The sequence below is a fragment of the Schistocerca cancellata genome, chromosome 6, assembly GCF_023864275.1.
Source record: "Schistocerca cancellata isolate TAMUIC-IGC-003103 chromosome 6, iqSchCanc2.1, whole genome shotgun sequence".
NCBI classification, from domain to species: Eukaryota; Metazoa; Arthropoda; class Insecta; order Orthoptera; family Acrididae; genus Schistocerca; species Schistocerca cancellata.
Window position 1 is genome coordinate 693,724,380 of NC_064631.1, and position 18,215 is coordinate 693,742,594.

General features: G+C 41.8%; 1 non-coding gene across 1 annotated transcript; it reads left to right on the forward strand.

Annotated features, from left to right (window-relative positions):
- Positions 1 to 13,395: 13,395 nt before the first annotated feature.
- Trnat-ugu (transfer RNA threonine (anticodon UGU)) lies at positions 13,396 to 13,469 on the forward strand. Its single transcript has one exon. It is a non-coding gene; the product is annotated as a tRNA-Thr (tRNA).
- Positions 13,470 to 18,215: the final 4,746 nt, after the last annotated feature.

Sequence of the window (18,215 nt, forward strand, 5' to 3'; positions counted from 1 at the left end):
TATTATTACTGTTGTTATATGTTATATTAACGTTGTCTGTTTCATACAATGTCGTAAACTTGCCATCAGCCAGACAATTTAACCAAACGGTCACAAGCGTCTAATTTAGGGCGTGTAATGCAACACGTGCCGTTCAACCCCTATACGAGTTTGAACCAAGACATTGCGACGAAGAGGAACCGGATGTGAGCCCGAACATCTCAAGGATGTTAGCTCGCAAGCACCCTTTTCTCGATGGTCTGTTCTGTCTTTTCATTCACAGCTTCGGTTTTGCCGTTGAATTCTGTTGTAGGTTTTTCATTTCTGTCTCCGTCCCGCCTCTACGTCTATTACGGCACTCTCCAGCTTGGTCTGATGGGTTCAGGTTTCCTGCTCCCATTTAGTCTGTTCGCATTGCAGTTGTTTCTACTTACAGCTTGCCTTGACACGTTACATTTTTCTGTGACGCGCCTTCACTTCGTTCTTCAGGTCAATTTGACCGTTTTTCGTTCCAGCGTGCTGTGTTTTCATTTTTATCATCATGTTAAATAGTTGACTTAATAACAACGTTCCATACCTTGAAGTCGACTAAACAATTTGCAATGAATTTGTATCAATCCATCTGCACTACAGTCTGCACTGCAACACGTGAACGTATTTGTTACTATTAAAGTACTAAACATTTCACAATCTAAGTTAACTGAATTGCTTTTGTGTATTCAGTTTATCCTATTGCTTCAAAATGTTTCAGCCTACTAGGTGAAACTGTCTCGGTGAGAATTATAATGTTCTTATGGCAATAAAAAAAGCTGCATTACATGTTTGTCACCGCCACCTAAGTTGAGCTTCTAAGATTCTACTATCTCTAGCTCTAGAGCGTTTACTGTCACCAAAACTCTGTTTAATGCTGTCGCTAATTTGAGATGGTTGCAAAAATGGCGGCGTTTCTAGTTCAAATTACCAAAACTAAATTGAAAATTAATGCATTAGAACTCCACTCCAGCCGACGGTTTGATGATCACTAAACAGCTTGAATAGTAGGGACAAATTCAGAATTGATTTAAATGTACGTTGGTAAAAGACAAAAGTCCTTTTTTAACAATAAGGATTCGTACTGATATGATACATCTGCAGAGGGAAAGAGCATATTTTTTGAAAACTTCAGTTTACACCAGCAAAACGCTTATTATGCACTCACAAAAAAAGAAAAAGTTCTGACTTGTTTGTAAATGTTGACCGTGCTCGTAAAATTTAATTTGGCCTAACGAAACACAGTCCATGCACCGTATCACCTTCTGCGCACGGTTCCTTTAAACTGAAGAATAAAAAGGTTGGTTGACTCTTGCAGAGAAGATAACAGCAACCAAACACTGTTTTATAATGCTATTTATTTAATTATTTAAATAGCGTCGTTAGCGGTTTCTCAGGTTTATCTAGATTGAGGTCACCAGCACCCCAAGGAAATTTCATAATTTGGAAAAATAAGCTACAGGCAATGTAAAATCTCTAAAATATCTAAACGTGAACGAACCGTCATAAGATGAACCTGTCGGTTCGAAATCTGTAACGGTGGTAAATAAATAAATGGCGTTATAAAAAAAGTGCTGTTACCATCTCTGTAAGTGTCAACCTGCATTTTGTATACAACCGGGGCTCAGAATGTCAGTCTTCGACAAAACAGCAATACAAGTATTCTATGCTTTTCTTGCCGTTACACGCTTCTGTCATTCATTTCACACACACACGTAGTGCCATAGCAGTGGTGTGACTCTCGGCCAAGTTTTTTCGCAGAACTTTGCTTGGGGTAATTTTTATTGGAATCCGGATGAGTAGGAAATGTAATTACTTGCGATACCTTTCAGTACTATACAAGTAAATCTGAACTACAAGGAGGCGAAATCTTTGGTGAATGGTTACACTGCATTCCGAGCATTATTAAATACAATCAGCAAGTTTGTTCTGTTGCCTAAAGTGGTTTGTTTAATCTTGACTGTGTTTTGTATGTATTCCCTCTTCAGGATTGTGGATTTCATACTGAATGTTTGAGGTTTAGTACCCGACTTCTTATGGTTCGGTCTAAATAATGAAATTTATAACAAGACGTTCCGACGCCGGGTTACGGAATCTGAGCTCGAAAATTTTCTAATGTGATTTAACAGTCTACGTCTCTTCACCGTATCTTCCAGGAATTACGCAGAGTGCGGTGGCGTCTCACAGGTAACATACAAGATGAGAGTAGAATCTCGCACACAATCAAAGCAGATATAAAATATCAGGTTATGGAATATTTTTCAAAACAGTATTTCAACGAAACTGTTACAGCCATCCTGGTTCGTACATAGATACCTGCTCCTTCCACTCCTTCTGATAAAAACTAGCCAGTCGATACGCAGAGAGCGAAATCAGATCTCGGACGAAGTAAATGCCTTTCGAATGTCAAAATTTTGACAGGGAATTTCCGAAGCGTTCATTACAATGTCCCCGAAATAACCCTCTTCAGGTGAGCTGTCACACTGTAACCTCCCCCTCACTTACCGACTTTAATGACAGTGAAAAATGAAACCGCGTGTACCTAATGGGAGTTTTGGAAAAGCAATCGTCACCAAAGTTAACCTGTCGGTAAAGAGGGAGGAAAGGGTTACATCTAGATGAAAGGAAATGTGCTAATGAAACTGGTGGAAATTAATTTTGAAAAGGGGTAAAGTTAATAAAGAAAGTAAACGTGCAGCCGTTACGTTAACAATTAATTAGTGGTAATTAGGTATTTGAGATTTGGGGGAAATCACGGTCGCCAGTCCTAAGGACAATTACTATAGGAACTGAAAAAGAAAGGTTATTACACATATAATTAGCACTAGAAGCGTGGCAACTGAAGGTTGACACGTGTAGTGTGAAAACTGAAAGTTTGTCAGAAGTAATAAATTTCGCTACACCCTGACTTAATTTAGCAAAAGAATTAATAAAACCGGAAAATCGAAAGTTAATTTAGTGACTGAAGTTAATAGTGAGCTTTCTTTCTGAAGCACATCGAAATTCAGTAAAATACGGTTAGTCTTGGACTACCTCAACAATCATTTCAAAAACTCCTTGAATCTACGCAATTTAGAAATAAGAGATATAACTTTGAACTTGAATTAAATGATTCCAAACAATTAACAATAGTAAAATTTAGTACGTACCAAGCTGAGCTGCAGTCACAGGTAAGCTAAAATATGGTAACAAAACTCGCACTCTTAATTTGTGCTTGTGTAATCTAAATAGTGTAGCCAGCTATTAATGCCATAATTGAACTTTGAAATTAAAGCAGTGAAAACGAGTTAGCTATATTACTTTAATGCTGGTGTTTGAATTTCAACGACACTCGGGTTCATTTCGGAAAAGGAAGGGACTCTGCTTGGTAATGCAATTGGGACAATGAGCAACAAAAGTTCATGCTAAGTTGCTGTAATTATAGTGACGAAAATGGAACAGTTTGAAAAGCTGAGGTCTGCCATACAGTTCTAAAACTTTACGTGCTTCCAGTCTTCCTTGTCGGTTGATTGAAGGTTTGAAGCCGTCGGTCGAGGAGGTGGCGACAGTCACTCATTGTCGGCCGTCGCTGTTGCAGAAGCTGGATATTGGCGCGCCTTCCTCTCGACACGGTCACCAGGCGAAACGGGCTCTTGACGTGCGCCAGCTAATGCTTCCCGTCCGCGACACCGTGTCAGAAACTATAATCGCAAGTCGAGCGCAATTACATGCTGCCAAACCCCGAAAGCGCGGCAACTCGCGGGAGCGTCACACAACACACCTGCTCCACTCGCTACTCCCGCCAGACTCTCTCTCTGCTCAGCCCGCGCTCCACGCGGCAGAGTTAACACTACCAAAGATCCTACACACTTTGATTCTTCACACGACCTATCGACGTAATCGTTCGATAGCAGTCTTCCCTAGGCAAGACCCAGCGTAAAAATACAAATAATATTTACGAAACAAACCAATTATACATCGACATAAATGTATAAATATATATATACAAACAGTAAAACAATTACAATATACAAAGAGACAGAAATGTCATATCTTGAGGTAACAAAGCAAGGAAAAAAATAGTACAATAGATGGAAATAGGAGGCTATGCATTTCCGGCGTTACAACACTCAGTTGAAATCGAGATCTGGGTGAAATGGAAAACAAGCTTAGGAAAGCCAATCTCCACCTCTACTCTTTCTGACCAATTTCATCTTGAGTTGCCTGATCCATTAATTTTAAGTTTTGAATTCTGTGCGACAGCTCTTTCCACTTGCACATTTCAGTAATATGGTTGCTGGACAATTCGTGGTTAAAGAAAATTTTTGAGAAGCTTTGACAGTCTCTTAACCCATTTTTGCGAAAAAGGTAGCAGTCGAACTGAACAACTTGTCACGAAAGGAATTCGCAGCATCTTTAATACGAGAATATACGAGTCACATTCGCTCGACTTTTCGTCGTTTGAAACATGACAGAAGTAATTAAAAACAGTAAAATACCTTCTGCTCTCGCTGTCTACAGGAACTTATATATTTTTTTCACTAACGTCTTGCGGACCTTCCATAATTGTCCTTATCCTAAAATTAACATTTATGATGTCAGAACAGGTTCCCGGATAGCTAAGATTGTTGACCGTGTGAAGGCCGTTACCTTTCTTAGACGATTCTCTTTGTTCTTGGTAGTGTTGGCCTGCTCTGGTTTCCTCTATAGTAACACTAGAGTAGCCATTTCCGCTACTGCAACAGTTTCATCAGCCAGTACTTCTTGCCTGCTCGCAAGATACTATTTTTTCAGGGTTATCAACTGATGTAGCTTTAGTAAAACTGCGTTCTTGCACATCACGCTCTACGCGCACTGAAACACTGTCAGTTCGATATAAAAATCATTTAATGGACCCTTTTGCCGCAATTGCTTTTTTAGGACGTCATACGTATGTTTTCTTATTTTGGCACCCGACAAGTATTACGATCCATTCTGAGCTCTTGAATAAAACAAATCTCAGGCACCGATAGCATCAGACAGAGACACAAGAGTGCATTCGCACTTCATGCCTGACTGTGTTGCTGAACAGTGTTACCGAAAACATTAGGACCCTTTATTCGGATACGAGGGCTATCTGTCGTTGTTCGCCTACATACCGCAGTTTGTTTTGCATGTACACTGTGGTGTCACCGCCAGACACCACACTTGCTAGGTGGTAGCCTTTAAATCGGCCGCAGTCCGTTAGTATACGTCGGACCCGCGTGTCGCCACTATCAGTGATTGCAGACCGAGCGCCGCCACACGGCAGGTCTTGTCTAGAGAGATTCCCTAGCACTCGCCCCAGTTGTACAGCCGACTTTGCTAGCGATGGTTCACTGACTACATCCGCTCTCATTTGCAGAGACGACAGTTTAGCATAGCCTTCAGCTACGTCATTTGCTACGACCTAGCAAGGCGCCATATTCTTGAAGAATTTATTCTGAACAGATAATATTGTGAATCATGTACCTTCAAGAGCGACGTTCCTCATTAATGGATTAAAGTTAAGTATCAAACTAGCTACGCTTTCTGAATTCTAATTTCTTGTCATGTTCCAGACCTCACGTCAGTATAGTTCTTCCCTCCTCACGCCAGCCTGCGTGAGCTAAAACGCGTGCATTTCCGCCTCCACTGGTAACACGGTGTTGGCTCTTCTGCCAACACAACATACACTATAGGTAAAATACATACCACGAAGGTCAGCATGTGAGTTTACGAGCATTTCGCTCTCATTTAAGTACATGGCCGAAACAGTCAGCCTTCAGGAACTGAGAAACGAACCCTGTCGTCCAGGACCGTGAGCCAAAAAGAGCGCAGCTTCGCCAACAGAAGGGGAAATTCACAGGCGTCTATTGTGCTGAATGAGGCCTAAAAGTGCTGTAGTGTGCGAGCGAGACAGACGAGAACCTACATCATACGGAATTCCTGTTGAAGCTATTTTTGGCCAGGGAGACGTAGCAGTGTTAAATATGGCGGACCTAAGATCTGCCACAAAGGGATATATTTACGAAAACTATTTAATTCTGCAGTAATTCAGGGAATGAAGCCACAGTAATTTTAATCTACCATCCTCAATAAATTTTCATGGTGGTCCCAATAAAACTTGAATATTGAACATATCTATAATAGTTTGAGATTTACTGTTAAAATGAAATTAACAAATTTTGTAACAAAGACCTGAATGCTAAAATCTGAACGCTTCGGTCGATCTTAATGATCGACATTTCATATAGAAGCGCGTCATTAAAATGACAAAATATTGTAAATATAAATTCTGTAACTTTATTTGCTTAAAAGATATAGTAAATTTAAATTATCAGTATTTTCAGTGAAGCATCAGATCATCATTTCCTCCACACAAAACACATTGAACGATGACAGCATGACACTTTATTGAATCATCAGGTAATAGAATATTTGTTGTCAAGTTTAGTGCATAATAGGTACTTTTGTTCTTTATATATTTATCAGGAAGCACATTGATGAAAGGCTACGGGCCGTGGCATTCAGATCTAAGAAGGAAATGGTATTGGTTTTATTTAAGAAAATTTAACGTTTATGATGTAATGGATTTTATAGTTACTTTATTTAGAATGTGGAAGTGGTCAAGCTTTGATTATTTAAAAATGTTAAAATGTAAAGTAATGTAGAATAAGCTGTAGCCATTCAGGATAGGGAACTGCACTAGTCAGCTGAGCGAGGACGTTCGGCGCGCAGGAAATGCGACAGGGGATGGGGCAGAGGGAGTGCTGGTGGAGACGCGAAAGCGGACGGGCGGTCTTTAAGCAGCTATGAAGTGAAGCGACTTAGAAAATGTCGTGCTGTGTGGTATCGTGGGTCTTAAGTCTCTGAGCGGTGAGCAGCCGCCCGCCTGGTATGAACTCTCTAACTTTTCGCCTAGTTAACGAGGTGGAGTATTGGACTTGTTATTCGTGAAGAGATTGTGAATGATCAAACTGTGTCAAATGGAAATGCGCTCGACTGTAATAGTAATTCTAAATACGACTACTTTCGCAATTAGTTTGCTTTCTGAATAAACTTTACCCTAACCAAATCGCAACTCTATTACCTACATCATTTAAGGGTCGTTAATTTACCTCCCATTATTATTATTATTACTGTTGTTATATGTTATATTAACGTTGTACGTTTCATACAATGTCGCAAAATTGCCATCAGCCAGACAATTTAACCAGAGAGTCACAAGTGTCTAATTTAGAATACGTGCTGTTCAACCCTTAGACGAGTTTGAACCAAGACATTTCGACAAAGAGGAATCGCATGTGAGTCCGAACATCTTTGGGACGTTAGCTCGCAGGCAACACCAAAAATTTCTAGTATTTCTGCACAAGGGGACATCCATTAAATGCATGACCTCAAGATGGGGGAGGCGGGTTGGGTAATGATAATCTCACGTAAAGTTTTAATGCAGAGAATATTCATTACTAATACCGCTAACATTTTGTTTCATATAGTTAGACGATATTAAAGTGCCCATCAGTCAATATGTTCTCTCTGAAGTGAACTGAATGCTTTACACGTGTGTATGTCCAGGATTTCCCGATTTGAAACAATTGCCGCACAGGTGTTGATTTAATTTGATGAATTCTCTGCTACGCCAGTTGAAATCTCTGTGTGTCAGCGAGTCATTCATGGTATTCTACAAACCATATAGAGCGGATATTATTGTGTGCAACATGTATTTATATCGAATGTGTCACAACGGATGCGTTAAGTAGCATGGCGACAAGTCAAAACACCCATGCGAACAATAAGTTAAACAAGTTTGTTTGTGTGGCCAACCTCTGCCAAGCATATAAATACTTGTTTTGCAAATAAAACTGCGCCGCGCGGGATTAGCCGAGCGGTCCGAGGCGCTGCAGTCATGGAGTGTGCGGCTGGTCCCGGCGGAGGTTCGAGTCCTCCCTCGGGCCTGGGTCTGTGTGTTTGTCCTTAGGATAATTTAGGTTAAGTAGTGTGTAAGCTTAGGGACTGATGACCTTAGCAATTAAGTCCCATAAGATTTCACACACACACACACACAAACATATACAGGGTGTTACAAAAAGGTACGGCCAAACTTTCAGGAAACATTCCTCACACACAAAGAAATAAAATATGTTATGACATGTGTCCGGAAACGCTTACTTTCCATGTTAGAGCTCATTTTATTACTTCTCTTCAAATCACATTAATCATGGAATGGAAACACAGCAACAGAACGTACCAGCGTAACTTCAAACACTTTGTTACAGGAAATGTTCAAAATGTCCTCCGTTAGCGAGGATACATGCATCCACCCTCCGTCGCATGGAATCCCTGATGCGCTGATGCAGCCCTGGAGAATGGCGTATTGTATCACAGCCGTCCACAATACGAGCACGAAGAGTCTCTACATTTGGTACCGGGGTTGCGTAGACAAGAGCTTTCAAATGCCGCCATAAATGAAAGTCAAGAGGGTTGAGGTCAGGAGAGAGTGGAGGCCATGGAATTGGTCCGCCTCTGCCAATCCATCGGTCACCGAATCTGTTGTTGAGAAGCGTACGAACACTTCGACTGAAATGTGCAGGAGCTCCATCGTGCATGAACCACATCTTGTGTCGCACTTGTCAAGGCACATGGTCTAGTAGCACAGGTAGAGTATCCCGTATGAAATCATGATAACGTGCTCCATTGAGCGTAGGTGGACGAAACTAAAATGAGCTCTAACATGGGAATTAAGCGTTTCCGGACACATGTCCACATAACATCTTTTCTTTATTTGTGTGTGAGGAATGTTTCCTGAAAGTATAGCCGTACCTTTTTGTAACACCCTGTATATATATATATATATATATATATATATATATATATATATATATATATATAACTGTCTTTTCCTGCTGCTATTTACTTTATTTATCCCATACACGTTTCGCCTTCTCCTGTTCTAAGGCATCATCAGTGGGATCGTAGGCGAAACGCATATGGGATAAATAAAGTAACTAGAAGCAGGAAAAGGCAGTTTTATTTGCAAATCAAGTATTAATAAGTTAAACGTTTGTGGAAGGAAACTAAGCTGCAGTTCACCAGCAAGAATTCTAATGGCTCTGAGCACTATGGGACTTAACTTCTGAGGTCATCAGTCGCCTATAACTTAGAACTAGTTAATTCTAACTAACCTAAGGACATCACACACATCCATGCCCGAGGCAGGATTCGAACCTGCGACCGTAGCGGTCGCTCGGCTCCAGACTGCAGCGCCCAGAACCGCACGGCCACTCCGGCCGGCGCAAGAATTTTCTTAATGATAGTGTTAATGAAGAGGCTGGAAAGCTATGTAATCGGGCAGTTCGCAGGAAGGTACAAACTATCTCGTCTTTCATCTGCAAAGTAAGTAAAGGTTCCATGACATTTAATTTACACAGGGTGTCCCCGAAATGTTGCGACAGACTTCGAGAGCAAGAACACGAACGGCACATACGGCTAAAACAAAGTGCAAAATCGGCAGTAGCGGAACATCATGAAAACTGTGGCTGTGACATCGATTTTAATAACGTACGTGTACTGGCTAAGGAAACAAACATTTGCAGAAGAAAGATCCGAGAAGCGGTTGAAATTTCCAAGAGTGCATCCAATTTCAATAGAGAGGACGGCTATAGGCTTCCGGCATCGTGGCTCCCTGCCATCAAGGAATTGAATACGCGGCCAGGGTGTGCGAGCGACATAAACAACGCGCTGCCAAGTCACCTCGGCGGACAATAATATTTTGGGTAAACATTCCCCCTCTCTCGCTCTGTGCGTTTAGAATCTAGCCAATGAGGACGACCAGCCAATAGCAGTAGCAGGAATTTCAACTAATAACCCCTCTCCAGCGTGTGTGGAACAGTGCCTTTCTATCCAATGACGATGGGACGCCAATGGTATCCACAACGTCCCTTCTGCATCAGAGCGGGAATAGTAGCCTACGACTATAGCCCACCAATGGTAGCCGTATGAATTTTAACCAATGCTATTATTACTTCTCCAGCACGAACGTGAGAAAACTCCCCTTTACAAGAGGACGCGACACTCGTCTCTGACAGTGTTCTAGCAGTAGTGGACACCAGAAGAGGCTGAGGAAGATCCCAGCAGAGGGGTCGAAACGTCGATCATTTTAGAAGAAATATGACTCGGCCTAATAACCCAGAAGATTTTAACTTCAGTGACAACGGCCACGAAAGCCTGCAGAGGTTGTAGAGGGTGTTTTGAAAAACAAATCGAGGATAGGAACCCTTGTTTCGAAAAGTCATCCATAGCCGCTACAGAGCGTCGATGTCATTGGCACCAACGCCGGTCACTAGGGCACCCCACTGGTAGCAAACCTGACTTGGTATGCTGACCGACTACATCTACATCTACATCTACATTTATACTCCGCAAGCCACCCAACGGTGTGTGGCGGAGGGCACTTTACGTGCCACTGTCATTACCTCCCTTTCCTGTTCCAGTCGCGTATGGTTCGCGGGAAGAACGACTGTCTGAAAGCCTCCGTGCGCGCTCTAATCTCTCTAATTTTACATTCTTGATCTCCTCGGGAGGTATAAGTAGGGGGAAGCAACATATTCGATACCTCATCCAGAAACGCACCCTCTCGAAACCTGGACAGCAAGCTACACCGCGATGCAGAGCGCCTCTCTTGCAGAGTCTGCCACTTGAGTTTGTTAAACATCTCCGTAACGCTATCACGCTTACCAAATAACCCTGTGACGAAACGCGCCGCTCTTCTTTGGAGCTTCTCTATCTCCTCCGTCAACCCGATCTGGTACGGATCCCACACTGATGAGCAATACTCAAGTATAGTTCGAACGAGTGTTTTGTAAGCCACCTCCTTTGTTGATGGACTACATTTTCTAAGGACTCTCCCAATGAATCTCAACCTGGTACCCGCCTTACCAACAATTAATTTTATATGATCATTCCACTTCAAATCGTTCCGCACGCATACTCCCAGATATTTTACAGAAGTAACTGCTACCAGTGTTTGTTCCGCTATCATATAATCATACAATACAGGATCCTTCTTTCTATGTATTCGCAATACATTACATTTGTCTGTGTTAAGGGTCAGTTGCCACTCCCTGCCCCAAGTGCCTATCCGCTGCAGATCTTCCTGCATTTCGCTACAATTTTCTAATGCTGCAACTTCTCTGTATACTACAGCATCATCCGCGAAAAGCCGCATGGAACTTCCGACACTATCTACTAGGTCATTTATATATATTGTGAAAAGCAATGGTCCCATAACACTCCCCTGTGGCACGCCAGAGGTTACTTTAACGTCTGTAGACGTCTCTCCGTTGATAACAACATGCTGTGTTCTGTTTGCTAAAAACTCTTCAATCCAGCCACACAGCTCGTCTGATATTCCGTAGGCTCTTACTTTGTTTATCAGGCGACAGTGCGGAGCAGTGTCGAACGCCTTCCGGAAGTCAAGAAAAATAGCATGTACCTGGGAGCCTGTATCTAATATTTTCTGGGTCTCATGAACAAATAAAGCGAGTTGGGTTTCACACGATCGCTGTTTCCGGAATCCATGTTGATTCCCACATAGTAGATTCTGGGTTTCCAAAAACGACATGATACTCGAGCAAAAGACATGTTCTAAAATTCTACAACAGATCGACGTCAGAGATATAGGTCTATAGTTTTCCGCATCTGCTCGACGACCCTTCTTGAAGTCTGGGACTACCTGTGCTCTTTTCCAATCATTTGGCACCTTCCGTTCCTCTGGAGACTTGCGGTACACGGCTGTTAGAAGGCGGGCAAGTGTCGCACTGTTGTTTGTTCTTCAGTGATTGGTTCAAAATCGTTCAAATGGCTCTGAGCACTGTGGGACTTAACATCTATGGTCATCAGTCCCCTAGAACTTAGAACTACTTAAACCTAACTAACCTAAGGACATCACACAACACCCAGTCATCACGAGGCAGAGAAAATCCCTGACCCCGCCGGGAATCGAATCCGGGAACCCGGGGGTGGGAAGCGAGAACGCTACCGCACGACCTTCAGTGATTGCAACTGATTGTTACGATCGGCGGTGGAGAAGATGGAGCCTGCTGCTGTGTAGACAGGCTTTGTCTCCTAAGCCTGGGATACTCCGTTGCCTTGACTGATGACTGTTGTGGACACAGGTCTCCATCTGCAGTTAAGTTTTCTCCTATATATCGAAAACACTTGAAATTTCAGAAGATTCTAGTACAAAAGTAAACTGCGGATGTAAACCAGTGTCCAAAACTATCATCCATATAGGCAACAGAGCATCGCATTCATAGGAGGCAAGGACTTTCTACACAGTAAGTAGCTCCATCACATCCACTGCCGATTGTGGCAGTCAGTAGTAATCACTGAATAGCAAACAAAATTGCGAAACGTTCTGCCTACAGACCGCCAGCGTACGAAGTCACGTTTGCTGCTAAAGGGATGGACTAATGGCAGGCGCTGGGTCCTACAACCTCGACCCTCTGTAACGTTATTAGAATTATGTATTAATACCTACAGCGGCTGACGGGCGTTGATATATATCAACGGGGACACATGAAAATGTGTGCCCCGACCAGGACTCGAACTCGGGCTCTCCTGCTTCCCATGGCAGACGCTCTATCCATCTTTTACTTTTCTATTACAAGGAATGTCCCAGAAATGTTGCGATAAATTTTGAATGGTTGTAGAGGACTCATCCACCAACGTTACAGAGTATATACTTGTATGGATATGGTGTCTGCTCTTTCGGACATGTCCGAAAGAACAGACACCATTTATGACCTGGAGCCGTCTAGAACGAAGTTGGAATTGTATACTAATACCTTCAGTTGCTGATGGGCGTCGATACATATTAACGGGGCAGGTGTTCCCCGATCGGGACTCGAACCCGGGATCTCCTGCTTACATGGCAGACGCTCTATCCATCTGAGCTACCGAGGGCAGAGAGGATAGTGCGTCTGCAGGGACTATCTTGCGCTCACCTCGCGCGATACCCACATTCTTACCTTATATGTCCACACACTACATTCGTAGTGTCCCTACCCAACACACTCATTACTCGTGGAAGACATTCTTACCAAGTCCCGTAATAGTTGGGGTAATATGTATGCATCTGCACAGAAGAGGAAGGTCATGGGTGGTATTGCCAGAACTGTGTACTTATATGGATATGGTATCTGTTCTTTCGGCCATGACCTTCCTCTTCTGTGCGGATGCACACAATTTACCCGAACTCTTACGGGACTTGGTAAGAATGTCTTCCACTAGTAATGAGTGTGTTGGGGTGGGACACTACGAATGTAGTGTGTGGACATATAAGGTGAGAATGTGGGTCTCGCGGGAGGCGTGCGCGAGATAGTCCCTGCAGACGCACTATCCTCTCTGCCCTCGGTGGCTCAGATGGATAGAGCGTCTGCCATGTAAGCGGGAGATCCCGGGTTCGAGTCCCGGTCGGGGAATACAGTTTCACCTGCCCCGTTAATATGTATCGACGCCCATCAGCAACTGAAGGTATTAATATACAATTCTAACTTCGTTCTAGACGGCTCCAGGTCGTAAATGGTGTCTGTTCTTTCGGACATGTCCGAAAGAGCAGACACAATATCCATACAAGTATATACTCTGTAACGTTGGTGGATGAGTCCTCTACAACCATTCAAAATTTATCGCAACATTTCTGGGACATCCCTTGTAATACAAAAGTAAAAGAACAAACAATTGCTTTGAGATCCGTTAACACGATTTCTTTGAAGCCTTTTTGTCCACTTGTCTCTGTTTTGGCCATCTGAATAGCACGCAGGGCTGACGTGCTTAAAATATTTTCAATCAAGTGTTAGAAACATTGTTTAGTACACGTCATAAATAAAACATGGTTTCATTAAAAGTGTTTAATTTAATGTTTAAAACGAATAAAGAAACTCATTTTTACGTATTTTTACCCGACTATGGGGTAAAGCTCAGTTCCGACCACATCTCACCAAATCTCATCTAGGTGGATCCAGATTTTAAAGAGGACCCCTGATATCATTAATGGGCGTCCCCAAGCCGGCGGTTGACTTGAAGAGAATAGGAAATCTGTATTGTCGATGATTCACTTGAAGAACGACTGCGGCTGTATTCATCAAAACCGTCCGACTCACGGAAAAGTAGAATCATCAATTATGGTGCTCTTGACTGCGGGGCTGCCGGCCGGAGTGGCCGAGCGGTTCTGGGCGCTACAGTCTGGAACCGCGCGACCGCTACGGTCGCAGGTTCGAATCCTGCCTCGGGCATGGATGTGTGTGATGTCTTTACGTTAGTTAGGTTTAAGTAGTTCTAAGTTCTAGGGGACTTATGACCACAGCAGTTGAGTCCCATAGTGCTCAGAGCCATTTGAACCATTTGACTGCGGGGCTAGTTTGAATGCGGCCAATTAACACCCTAAATTTGAAGAATTTCTTTCTTTCAGCAGGAAAACAGACTGTTCGTAAAGTATGGTTAAGTTTTGACAGGGATCATGCCGCGACCCGCTCAGACTGAAGGCCCTCACGACTGCGGTAGCCTTAACCCAAGTAATACCGACGCATTGTGCATAACGCGGATTACCAAGGGGGAGGGGCGAGGGGGAAGGGTGTAGTTTGTACCCACCCAAAACACAATAAAAAATAAATTCGTTAATTGTTGTTGACTTATGTTAAGAACAATCTTTTTAAAGAGGTACTGTTCCGTTACTAGGATTCAAAACACGAAAAATGAAAATAACTTTTAGCACGATGTTAGCAGCATAAACACACTTTCAGTAACTCCTACTACTAAGGGGGGCACTTTATGGCCACCCCGACAAAAATTTAAAAATGCAAATTTCATTAACTGTTGTTGACTTTTACTCACAACATACTTATTAAAAAGATAATGATGTATGAACTTGCGGCATGCTGCAGTTGAGAAATAAGTCCGCAACTTGTTTTATAATTGAAAAGAATGGGTGTGCCTCCGTTATAAGTTGGATAGAGAAGGATGTTTTTTATTTGTTGACACCTGTATCCGTTTCCAAACCATGCTACAAAGAAAATGCAACATACGACATAGCTGGAACCTTTTATTTCAGATACTAATGTGGAAGTAAGATCCTGAACCAGAAAATAGTATGACGATTAACTACTACTTAAACTTAAAATTTTGGTTTCAGTTTAACAGAAAAATTTAAATCATCTATGGAATCAGGGAGAAGGATTAATCACAGAAAACAATTTCTTTTTTCAATTTTTTTAAAAATATAGCGTACCTGACTGAATGACTAAATCACGATAGTTTCTCAAGGTGGGTGCGAAGCACCGCCCTTCCCTCCCGCTCTTCGGTATTGCGAGGGTTAAACCGGCCCTTTGTGCGGAAGTAAAAATTTGTAAATTTGTGATAAGGTCTTATGGGACCAAACTGCTGAGGTCATCGGTCCCTACGCTTACACACTACTTATTCTAACTTAAACCAACTTAGGTTAAGGGTGACACACACACCCATGCCCGAGGGAGGACTCGAACCGCCGACCGGGAGAGCCGCAAGGACCGTAACAAAACCCCTCTGCCAGCACGGCGACCCCGCGCGGCTGTGTGGTTTTATTAAAAGTGTTTAAATTCATGTTTAAAACGATTAAAGAAATTCATTTTTAAGTATTTTTACCCGACTATGGTGAAATTCAAGTAAACAGATTTGTAACATGACGTAATTTACATAATAACAGTTTGCGCGTTTGCCTACGCCAATAACAAAGTTGGAAACCACAGGTAACTGATGGAATCTTTGGCAGTTATTGAACAAGTTGAAAAATCTTTGCACTCATCCCGTGGTGCTGCAACAAAAGATAAGATAAATAAAATTATCGGATCAAATCTTGATCTAAGGTTTATGAAGTAGGCAAAAAATATTTTGTATCGAATATGTAGAGAACTTCCTATTTGTTCTGCCATTGTCCGATATTTTTTCACGTAAATACGTTCCTGCCACTTCTTGTGACGTGGAAAGGTAATTTTCTATGTACATAAATGTTCTGTCTGATAAATGTATAAGCGTCAGTGAAGAAAATTTGGAGAAATTTGTTGTTGTGTCCTCTTTTAGTAGAAAATAACAATAAATATAGAACTGAACTTTGTTACCACATGTTTTTATTGTTTTGCTGCCTCATTGTGCATCTTAAACAACAGTGGCCTGTTTACAGTATGTCGCTACTAGTTGTTCAAATGTGTGTGAAATCTTATGGGACATAACTGCTAAGGTCATCAGTCCCTAAGCTTACACACGACTTAACCTAAATTATCCTAAGGACAAACACACACACCCATGCCCGAGGCAGGACTCTAACCTCCGCCGGGACCAATTGCACAGTCCATGACTGCAGCGCCTGAGACCGCTCGGCTAATCCCGCGTGGCCCCTGCTAGTCACGTAGTTTTTAATGATTTAAAATGGAATGATCATATAATGTTGATCGTCGGTAAAGCAGATGCCAGACTGAGATTCATTGGAAGAATCCTAAGGAAATGCAATCCGAAAACAAAGGAAGTAGGTTACAGTACGCTTGTTCGCCCACTGCTTGAATACTGCTCAGCAGTGTGGGATCCGTACCAGATAGGGTTGATAGAAGAGATAGAGAAGATCCAACGGAGAGCAGCGCGCTTCGTTACAGGATCATTTAGTAATCGCGAAAGCGTTACGGAGATGATAGATAAACTCCAGTGGAAGACTATGCAGGAGAGAGGCTCAGTAGCTCGGTACGGGCTTTTATTGAAGTTTCGAGAACATACCTTCACCGAAGAGTCAAGCAGTATATTGCTCCCTCCTACGTATATCTCGCGAAGAGACCATGAGGATAAAATCAGAGAGATTAGAGCCCACACAGAGGCATACCGACAATCCTTCTTTCCACGAACAATACGAGACTGGAATAGAAGGGAGAACTGATAGAGGTACTGAAGGTACCCTCCGCCACACACCGTCAGGTGGCTTGCGGAGTATGGACGTAGATGTAGATGTAGAATACAGTTGCTTCTCATGCAGCTAACACAAATATTCACCGCTGGGTCATTTCACGCCAAGTGGTCTGGAGGCTCCCACATGACCCTCATGGATTTTGATGGAATTTTGTATGAACATTCACACATGTTCTCAATGAATACTGGTAAAGTTTCGGTTTCAGAAATTCAATACTTTCGGAGATACAGTCACTTGTTTAAGACCATAACACAGCTTTCTATAGTGCGTCCTTGAATTTTCAACAACTTTGAGATGAGATATCTCTGTACGTATTTGAATGAAAGAAACAAAACTTGGCCATCTTATACAACTTTTGGAGCTCTTTAAAGTAAAATATTAAGAAAAGGATTTCTGAGTAATTTTCATATAGATAATTTGAAGCAAAGTTGGGCGAGAAAATAGCTGTTTTAAAAAATGCGAACTTTAGTTTTTTATATCTCCAAAAGTAATTGTGGGATGTACATGAAACGTTGCATACCATAACACACCAATACAAGGTCTTAGAATATAAAATTTAATTCTCCTATTGCTTTCCATTATTTCACAAATCTAGGCTGAAACTGACGATTTTTCAAAAGTTCTAAAAATGGGTATTTTAGTCAAATTTTTCAAAAAAGTATTTTCTCCAAAATCTTCTAATTAAGGTCATTAGAAAGAGCATATTCTAAACTATCTAGAAAAGTGGATTTGTTTTTGCAATGCAAGCATATAAGACCCTAAAAAGTAGCATCATCAAAGAGGCGCACTGGAAGTTTGAACACATTTTTCTGGCACTCAAATTATATCTGAAACCTTTTATTATGCCTAATAAATGTTAGAATTCAATGAATAATATCTTCATATTTTTTGTACTTCTCCAAAGTATTTACAAGTGGAAAATGAAGACCTAATTTTTGGATTCAATTGTATAAAACATTTTTCCAAAAAAGAATCTGTTTGCTTGAATCATGCATCAAGTGATGTAAATTTTCCGATCAATATTGCAGAGATTTTAATACCTAGGTGTTGTACCCTGTGAATTTTTGCCTTAAAGTTATTAGGGAAACATGTGAAATTGGTTGGTTAAACATCTAAGAGTTTTAATTTTGTATTTAATCACACTTAAATGTAGCCTACTACCTTGGTAAATACGTAACCACTAGTTTCACAGAGAAAATTCACAAGATTCACTGTTTATAGAAAATATAATGGCAACCATTAC